The sequence below is a fragment of the Triticum urartu genome, chromosome 4A, assembly GCF_056163025.1.
Source record: "Triticum urartu cultivar PI428250 chromosome 4A, HENAU_Tu73, whole genome shotgun sequence".
NCBI classification, from domain to species: Eukaryota; Viridiplantae; Streptophyta; class Magnoliopsida; order Poales; family Poaceae; genus Triticum; species Triticum urartu.
This window is the reverse complement of record NC_141876.1, coordinates 10410248-10421352: the sequence shown is the minus strand read 5'-3', so window position 1 is coordinate 10421352 and position 11105 is coordinate 10410248.

Sequence of the window (11105 nt, the reverse complement as noted above, 5' to 3'; positions counted from 1 at the left end):
GCACATTGATATCCAGCTTACAGACGACGAAGTTACTGAAGCTGTAAAAAAGATGTTGAATGGACCGGAGGATGTTTGTGCTCAAACCGGCCTACACCCCGTTTGCGCCATCAACAAACCTCCAGCTGTAAGAATCATATCATCTGCATATCTAAAATTGCTTCTGTCTAAATATTCTCTGATAATGTTATTATTTTTGATAGGGCGACGATCCGTTTTGGAACAAGAAACCTCCACAAGATAAACCGGTGAAGCCAACCCGCCAAAAGACCAAAGCTGTGAAGAAGCCTGCTAACAGGAAGAGAACCACTGCCTCCTCCGATCCACCGGCTGACGATGATGTGGGTAACCCGGATCTTGACGTAGAACTTGACTCACTTCGTTTATTTTTCATATGCCTTATTGATGATGATTATTGCCAGGACGACGCTGAATTCAGTCACGCCGATGCTGTAGAGGTAATCGCTCTTTCCTCCGATTCAGACCCTTTGCCTTCACTAAAAACCCGTCGGGCAAACCGGAAAGTTAAATTTTCTCATCCTCTTGCTTACTTGGATCCGAACTTTCTTGTGAAGACACAGCAGCACGAGGCTCGCCGCACGACCCGGCACAGCAGCCAGGTAGTTATCTCCACCGGTTTACCGAACAGCCCGGTTCGGAAACGCCATTCAGAGGTCTCTAATCGCCTTGTCACTTCACGCCCTAAAGCGGGTTGTTTTCGTCAACCTCTTAATCCGTCTGATTCCAATTATCAGGGCACTTCTCATTCATCCTCTGGCGAGTCGTCAGCCACCAAGCTTCCACCCCTCAAAACAGTTATTGGGTAAGTTGTTCACTTGCCTTATTTGTAACATGCATTTTATACGTTATACTAACCTTCATGCTTTACTTTCTCAGTGCCAAACCCAGACTAAGCAAGTAAGCTCGCCTGAACAAAACGGCAGAGGAAAACACAGTTGCTGAACTGGATAAAATACCAGACCCTGAAGAGGCCAACCTTGATGATATGCTGAATGATCCACCACCACAAGACCATGAGTTTGTTGCTGAACAGGCAGAAGTTGACACCACAGGCCCTGTTGATCAGCCGACCAGCTCTATCCGGACTGATAAACCGGCAAGTCCAGTAAAGAATACTGACAAACCGGCGACCCTAGTACGAACTGCTGAAGAAAAACATGATGACGTCCTTATTACTGGCTTTGGCCATACTGAACCAAGTAATCCTGTTGCTTTGTCAAGACATACTGCCAAAGAGGAATTCTCTGTAGTTGGCAAAGGCAAATGAAATGCTGATTTGTCAACATATGTCGCTCTGAATGCTCAAGATCTCCATTCTGGCTATCTGAACCGGTTGTACACCAGCCGCGACTATGAAGCCGGTCTGGTCAATATGATGAAGGAAAAATATGAGGTAACTGTTCACATGGTTTTTGACCAAAACAAAATAGAGTGCAAATACTGTATCAAAAGTTAGATAAATGCAAATGGCAAAAATCCTTTTAATAATGAAGGGAAACTATTTAAAAATAGCCAATCGTTCAAAGCAATGGCTGATGAAAATAATGGTGTGATATATTGTTGAATGTTGATATTACGGACACCGAAAAGAGCCGGTAATTATAAAATGTGATGGAAAAAATAATAATCATCAAACTATTGTCCCAAGGAAATTATAGAGGACAAATAGCTTGCATACGTATACCATCACTGACGGTAGAATTCTAATGTCAACATAAAAGCCCGGCATCTAAGACTGGCACCGGTATCGGCAAAATATAACACGTATGAGCATGGCCCCACCAAAATGTCATTGTGAATTAACTAAATTTATAGAAAATATAATCTAAAGCCAATAATAACATTGAGTCATTGGATAACACGTGCGTACGTACATACACGTATAAGCTGTACGTACATGACATGGCCTATATATAATTGATTTCCTGATCAACGCTTAGACATGCATGCATGTGTATTAGGTTCTCCAAATAAATCAAGAGGCCCATACGTGTGTTAGTCCAAGCCATGCCTGTCTGCAATTAAAGCTTAATCAAATAATTAGGCTCAATGGGCCCAAGACCTACACGTTGTAAAAACCTCGGCCTAATTAAGCCCATATTGGCTGATGAGACCTTGCCGGTTAATTAGCAATAAAGAAATAAGAGAAAGGAAAGGAGCAGCCCACGCTTCCCACGATCCACGATCTCACGTACACAGAACGTGGGCAGGCGAGCGCGGCAGCGATCCAAAAATCAGCGCTAGCCAGCCCTCCCTATAAATACCTCCTCGCTCAGCATACACAAGGGTCGCTCGTTTTCTCATCCACACGTCGCCGCTGCTGCTGCTCGCTCATCATTCACCAAGCCATCACTCACTCAATCACCTGCCCATCACTCACGCATATACATATGCTGCAACACCGCTAGCTTCGTCGCCGCCGGCCGTCCGCTCGCCGTCGTCGCCGCCGGCCGTCCGTCTCGTCGTTGTCGTCGTCGTCGCACCGCTCCTCGTCGGCCACACACGTCGTCGACCGCTCGTCGTCCGCGCCCTCATCGTCGACGTCGCCGGCTCCATATCATCTACACCGCCCACAAGCTGCTACACGCCGGCGTTGCTCATCCACATCACCACTTCACGCGTACGGGAGGAAAGCCAAGGCAAGGTTAGAATTCATGGCTACCTCCTTGCTTCCTTGTTGACGCGTTCCTGTTGCATCATATGTCTCAAACAGTAGTGGTGTTATACGTTGCTCCATATGGCACATCTTGTTTGGTCTCACGGGATCTAGCATCCTTTGTTGATACAAACCAAGATTAAATTAAGTCACTCTTGTTTTGGTCTCATGGTGATCTTGCATCCCATGTTGATACAATTCAAGACTAAAATATATCCATCGATGATGTTTTAGTTGCACCGTACACCTCATATATGTTCGGTTCTTCCAAATTAATTTTCTCTTGTCCTGGTCTCATGGAGATCTTGCATCCCATGTTGATACAATTCAAAAATAAAAATATGCCCAGTCTTGGTTTGGTCTCATGGTGATCTTGCACCTCCATGTTGATACAAGTCATGACCACAAATTATGCTCATCTTGTTTTGGTCTCATGGCGATCTTGCACACCCCCCATGTTGATACAACTCAAGAACAAATGAAATCCTCATTGTTTTGGTCTTATGGTGATCTTGCATCCCATATTGATACAACTCAACAAGTGAATTATGTTCATCTTGTTTTGGTCGCATGGTGATCTTCCGTCCCCATGTTGATATAACTCAAGAACAAATTACATCCATCTTGTTTGGTCTTATGGTGGCCTTGAATCCCATGTTGATACAAATCAAGAATAGAAACAAATTAAGTTATTTGATAGATGATTTTTCTGTTGATTTGCACTAGGCAAAACATAGTGCGCTCGCAATATGGAGAAGTCCCAAATAAACTTGATGATAATATATATAGGGTTTAGCCCTATATAGCTAAACTTGAACCGACGGTTGTCATAGACTTTGTCATGTCCATGCAAAATATGAGTACAGTTTATGCTATGTTGGTGATAATACAAGTAAGAAGAAATCAACATACCTCATTTGGTTATGCTACGCATGGGCACGATGTTGCTACATGATGCTAGTACTAATACAAGTGAAGTGAAACTTGATAAATACTCTCATGCACTTGAGATGCAAAATCACATAAATGCTCGACCAGTTTTGCTTAGTCACATGTCCGTATATGATATATTTTAGACTATAGGAAAACTGGTGATGATACAATTGCATGTAGGAAATTAATGCACATGTCATAAAATAATCATTCATATGGATTAAAACTACTCCGACGCCGTAAGAGTACAAATTAGGGTCGCATATACAAACCACTCCAACAACTATGAGTATAAACTACGGTGCAAATATCACAAAATAGGACGACAACTCTCACTTGGCGATATATAAACAAATTGCCGCAGAATAGTAAGTGGTGTTATATTTACCAACCAAATGTCTCCAAAGTAGACTAGATGGATAAAATAATTGGACATGTGGTATGTAGCTAATTCTACAGTAAGCGGCATACATCCACTCAACTAAAAGATGTTAATGGTCCCTTCATATGGACGTACATATGACCAGAGTCATAATCTGGGTTTGCTTGCACTAGAAATATTGTAGTGCATTTGCATACCAAACCATATCAAATGATTTCTTCTTAGAAAATACATATATCTAGCTTACTCCAAAACAGAGTGAAGTTAGATCATGCATGCCCCATATGGCATGCGAATATTTCAAAAGCATAGATGTCATCTACTCATTATAAAAGAGAGTACTACACACATCCGTTAGTACTAAAACAAATATGATAAGTGAAAATACCCTGCATGTACAAGTTACGTGCATGATTTTTAACCATTATGATATATACATGATCAAGGTATATGTATGGGTTAATTGATCAGGAAAATCAAATATGCATGTTGACACTATGTACTACCAATATTAGTACAAATGGCATAAGATAGAATATAACTTCTAAAATAGGTCATATGCTGCAAATAAGAAACCATTACACCTGATAGCATCAACAAACTTCAAGGCTCCCCCAAGCACGCAGGTCGTCGACGATAGCGAGGAGGACTTATCTTGTAGCATATTGTCATAGGAATGTGATGTAATCCTATGTAATAGAAATGTTGGAATTCTTAATCAGGGGTCTTCTCTTCGGAGATGTAATTAACAGAATTTTTATGTAAATGTAAGAGTTCTAGAAATAAAGTACCTGCAATGTTTGATTCTATTTTTATTTTATGCATTTAAATTTCACTCTGTATCAATGACGTGGACGCGTACTCTCACGCCGCCATTTTCCCGTCATCAGTAACTTCCTCTATGCTTCCCTGCTTGTATTATTTTGCAACTTATCAACTCCAATAGCCCCCAAGTGATGGTTTAAGATATCAACTTAAACCGGGACTTTTAGTAAGTATTCAATGTGAACCTCAATGCATCTTGACTTTGCTGATGTAGCCCCCAAGGGCCGGTTTAACTTTATGAAGATAAACCGGGACTTTATAGAAGAAAATTCATGTATCAGTAGTCTTTGAATAAATAGCCATTAGCCCCAAGTGCCAAGTTGAATACTTGTATTGAGCTTGGGACTTTGCAGAAAAATGTACGAGGAAGAGCAAATATGCATTAGCCCAAGTACCGAGGACATAACTTGTTATGTGGTTGGTACTTCAAATATGTACTGTCATTTCATCATATAACTGTCGCTGTGCAGGCTGAGTTGAGCAAGAGAGAAAACCAAACTGCTGACCTGCAGGAGAATCTTAAGTCGCAACAGGCTGAAACCTCCAAGGCAAAGGAAGAACTGACCGGCGCTTTGAGCTCTATGGAGAAACTTAAAGAGGGCTTCAACAAAGAGTGGGCGGATTGGGAGACTGAAAAATCCGCTTTGGCGCAAAGGGCTGAAAAAGCAGAAGCCGCTCTTAAACCGGTGGTTGATGAATTGACCAGCGTGAAGCGGCAGGTTCATGCCATGACTGCAGCTGTGTTTGGTAAGTATCCTTGTTTCCCAAATTGAGCAAATCTTTTCATGTAGCTGCCAGTTTACTAACCCTTGCAATGATACAGGAACTCGTGTTGGCCACTTGGGATCGGATGTGCGGAAGAAGTTAAAAGCTGCCTACACTCTGATAGAGCAGCTATACTCCGGTGCACAACGGATCATCTACACTGCTTCCCACAACAATCCGCCGCCCACTTTGATCAAAGATACCATTGAAAGGTTATCTATGCTTCCTGCCCGGGTTGAGGAGCTAAAGAAATCTGCTGCTAGAACAGGTGCTTTGGCCGCCCTAATCCGGGCAATAGCATGGGTGCCTGACTTTGATCCTGTTGAAGCGGCCTAGGGCTATCCCAGCTTGAAGGAAGACGGGACAGAATTTAATGAAGATGATCTCCGAATCATAAACCGGGAAGTGCGCCCACTGGCTTGTCAACTGGTTGAAGAGGCGGATCTTTCCCACTATCAAGCCAACTATAATGATGATAAAAACAAGTGGGTTGCTGCACCAATTCCTAAAGCTGAGAATCTTATCCCGCCAATCCGTAAGCACACTTACACCCCTGACATTGAACCGTCCCTGCTGATAAGTGATGAAGCTGTATTTCAAGCCTTAACTGGAATCGACTGGGCAACTGTTGATTTCCAGCCAATGGGAAGGGAGGAAGAAGTTGAATCGACGCGAGATGAGCCGCAACCGTCAGGTCAAGCCGGTGACCAAGAGTAAACCGGAGGCCGGTTTAGACTACTACATGCTGTGACATGTATTTGATCAAAACAATGATCTATTTAGGCACTGGAACGCCTTGTAATAGGCTAGTTAATATACTTGGTCTGGTATGCCTTCGTGCATATTTATCTTCAACTGATGCTTGTTTGATTCATCATACTTAAGATATGATATCCATATTCATTTGTCCAAGCTGTTTCTGCAGTCAAGAAGCTTAAAGTGCCCTGGCGGTTTACCGCCGGGCGGGTCATGATACCCATGTATATAGAACAAAAAGATGATAACTTAGGTTATAACATATAACCGAATATAGAAATATATAATACCTGCCATCTTCAGGCATGATGTTGGCTGGCCAACCTTGTAGCGGGACTTATAACCCAAATTTTGGAGGAGAAAAAACAACTCCTGTTGATATAAGGCTGGTTTATAATGTAAACCATTCCGGGCTATGATAAACACCGGTTTACTCGATAATAAGATTTCAACAGAAAATCAGACCGGGCAGATAGTCTCCGGATTATGATTTGACCGTGTTCCATCAATTTGTAATTGACACTCGAATCGGATTATTAACGCCGGTTTGGAAAAGCAACAAAAAATCTTCATAAAAAAAAGAGAACAGAATTCAAACAAAAGCAAAATAAAACCATTATAAGCGAGGCTTTGAGCTGATCAAGAGGTGTTACCACGGTCGGACACGACCAAGCCCCCAAAAGGTGTAGCTATGGTTCGAGTCAGGCAAGTCCCCAAATGATGCTTTGGCATTACGCTGATCAAGAGGTGTAGCTATGGTTCGGGTTCGACCAAGCCCCCAAGTGATGTTGTGGCCTTGCGCCGATCAAGAGGCGTAGCTATGGTTCGGATACGACCAAGCCCCCAAGTGATGTTGTGGCATTGCGCCTATCAAAAGGTGTTGCTATGGTTCGGACACGACCAAGCCCCCAAGTGATGCTGTGGCATTGCGCCTATCAAAAGGTGTTGCTATGGTTCGGACACGACCAAGCCCCCAAGTGATATAATATAAAGCCTTTGAGAAGCTAAATCAAGGGGTAAACGGACGCCGCTTTAAGAACAGAAGCTCCATGGAACCACTCATGATGTAAAAATAACAGATACCCCGCTTTAGTTGAGGTTCCGGTTTATTGTATTGACCATAATATATACATTGTCATAATATGTACATAAGTAGAGCCTACAGCTCAAGTATAGTAGGGCCGAAGATGAGCAATATTCCACGGCCGGTTGGTCTCCTCCGACTTACGCGAGTCTTTGCGCTCTCGAACATCGATTAGGTAGTATGACCCGTTGTGTAGATTCTTGTTGACCACAAAAGGTCCTTTCCAAGGTGGGGATAACTTGTGCATGTCCGTCTGATGCTGGATGAGCCGAAGCACCAAATCTCCTTCTTGAAAGGTTCTGGTTCAAACCCGGCGGCTATGGAAGCGACGCAGATCCTGCTGGTAAATCGCCGAACGGGCGCTGCTATATCAAGCTCCTCATCTAACAGCTCAAGAGCTTCTTGCCGTGCCTTCTCGTTATCAGCTTCAACATATGCCGCTACACAAGGTGAGTCATGACGTATGTCACTGGGAAGAACCGCCTCCGCTCCATAAACCATGAAGAACGGCATGTATCCTGTCGATCTGTTGGGTGTGGTGTTGATGCTCCATAATACCGAAGGTACCTCCTCAACCCAACAACCCGGCGTCCGCTGCAAAGGAACCAAAGCCGGGGTTTGATGCCTCGCAAGATCTCTTGATTAGCCCTCTCTGCTTGACCATTGGACTGTGGGTGAGCCACTGATGATACATCAAGTCGGATGTGCTCATGTTGACAGAACTCCTTCATGGCACCCTTTGACAGATTGGTACCATTGTCAGTGATAATGCTATGTGGAAAGCCAAACTGGAAAATCACCTTTTTGATGAATTGAACTGTCGTGGCCGCATCACACTTGCTAACTGGCTCTACCTCTACCCACTTTGTGAACTTGTCAACCACCACCAAAAGGTGGGTCTTCTTGTCCTTGGACCTCTTGAAAGGCCCAACCATATCCAGCCCCCAAGTCGCAAACGGCCAAGTAATTGGAATCATCCTCAATTCTTGAGACGGTACATGGGCGCGTCTTGAGAACTTCTGACAGCCATCACATCGTCTGGCCAAGTCCTCGGCATCAGCATGAGCTGTCAACCAATAAAATTTGTGACGAAACGCTTTGGCCACCAAAGATTTTGAACCGGCATGATGACCACGGTCTCCTTCATGAATTTCAAGCAAAATTTCACAGCCTTCTTCAGGAGACACACAACGCTGGAACGCCCCTGTCACACTGCAATGATGCAACTCTCCATTGATAATAGTCATGGACTTGGACCGCCGGATTATCTTCCTGGCCAGACTCTCATCCTCTGGTAACTCGCCCCGGTTCATATACGCCAGGTAAGGAACTATCCAATCCGGGATAATATGAAGGGCCTCCACCAACTGAGCTTCCGGATCAGGAATAGCCAAATCCTCTTCACCAGGGAGCTTGACAGACGGGTTATGCAGAACATCCAAGAAGACATTAGGCGGAACCGGTTTACGTTGAGAATCCAGGCGGCTTAAAGCGTCCGCCGCTTCGTTATTCCGCCGGTCCACATGATCCACCTGATACCCCTTAAAGTGACCTGCAACAATGTCCACCTCCCGACGATATGCTGCCATGAGTGGGTCCTTGGAATCCCAAGTGCCAGACACCTGCTGAGCCACCAGGTACGAGTCACCAAAGCACTTAATCTGGCTTAAGTTCATTTCCTTAGCCATCCGAAGACCATGGAGTAAAGCTTCATACTCAGCTGCATTGTTAGTGCAAGGGAACATTAAACGGAGAACATAACAGAACTTATCACCTCGTGGGGAAGTTAATACGACTCCAGCCCCCGAGCCCTCCAATTGCATGGACCCATCAAATTGAATAGTCCAATAAGTGTGATCCGGCTTCTCTTCACGTGCTTGTAGCTCTGTCCAATCGTTGATGAAATCCACAAGTGCTTGAGATTTAATCGCCGTTCGGGGTATGTATTTCAACCCGTGAGGCCCAAGCTCTATAGCCCACTTGGCAATCCGGCCAGCTGCTTCCCAGTTCTGGATTATATCTCCCAAAGGAGCAGAGCTGACCACTATGATGGGATGACCTTGGAAATACTGCTTAAGCTTCCGGCTTACCATGAAAACTCCATACACCAACTTCTGCCAATGCGGGTACCTTTGCTTGGACTCAATAAGTACCTCACTGATATAGTAAACCGGACGTTGAACCGGATATTCCTTGCCTGCCTCCTTGCGCTCCACCACAATAGCCACGCTGACTGCTCAAGCGTTAGCTGCCACATATAACAACAACGGTTCCTTGTCAACTGGAGCAGCAAGAACTGGTGGATTAGCCAGCTGCCGCTTTAAGTCCTCAAACGCCTCATCTGCGGCAGAACTCCAGACGAAGTTATCGGTTTTCCTCAGCATCTGATACAAAGGAATGGCCTTCTCGCCGAGGCGGCTGATAAACCGGCTCAACGCGGCAATCCGGCCCGGCAAGCGTTGAACGTCATTGATACACTTCGGTTTAGCCAAGGAGGTGATGGCCTTGATCTTTTCCGGATTAGCCTCAATGCCCCTGTTAGACACCAAAAATCCCAAAAGCTTGCCTGCCGGTACACCAAAAACGCACTTGGCCGGGTTAAGCATCATCTTGTAAACCCGCAGGTTATCAAAAGTTTCCTTCAAATCATCAATCAGAGTTTCCTTCTTCCTTGACTTGACCACAATATCATCCACATAGGCATGAACATTACGGCCGATTTGCTTATGAAGGCAATTCTGCACACAACATTGATAAGTCACCTGGGCACTCTTGAGCCCAAAGGGCATAGACACATAGCAGAAGGCTCCAAAGGGAGTTATGAAGGCCGTCTTTTCCTGGTCCTTAACTGCCATCTTGATCTGATGATAACCATAATATGCATCTAAAAAGCTCAAACGCTCACAACCCGCCGTAGCATCAATAATTTGATCAATACGGGGGAGAGCAAAAGGATCTGCTGGACAAGCTTTGTTGAGATCTGTGTAGTCCACACACATACGCCAGGTGTCGTTCTTCTTAAGGACCAGCACCGGATTAGCCAACCATTCAGGATGGAAAACTTCAACAATAAATCCAGCCGCTAAGAGCCTGGCCACTTCCTCTCCAATAGCCTTGCGCCTTTCTTCATTGAACCGATGGAGAAACTGCTTCACCGGTTTATACTTAGGATCAACATTAAGAGTGTGCTTAGCGAGTTCTCTCGGTACACCTGGCATGTCAGAAGGCTTCCATGCAAAGATGTCCCGAGTCTCATGGATGAACTCGATGAGCGCGCTTTCCTATTTCGAATCCAAGTTAGCGCTGATGCTGAACTGCTTGGACGAGTCACCAGGTATGAAGTCAACAAGCTTAGTCTCATCAGCTGATTTAAACTTCAGGGCCGGATCATGCTCTGTAGTTGGATTCTTTAACGAAGTCATGTCTGCCGGATCAACATTATCTTTGTAAAATTTTAACTCTTCCGTGGCACAAACCGACTCAGCATAAGCCGCATCACCTTCTTCACATTCTAGAGCGATCCTGCGGCTCCCATGGATGGTTATAGTTCCCTTGTGACCCGGCATCTTGAGCTGCAGATAAACATAGCAGGGTCGTGCCATAAATTTAGCATAAGCCGGCCGTCCAAACAGGGCGTGATACGGACTTCTGATTTTCACCACTTCAAAGGTCAATTTTTCTGA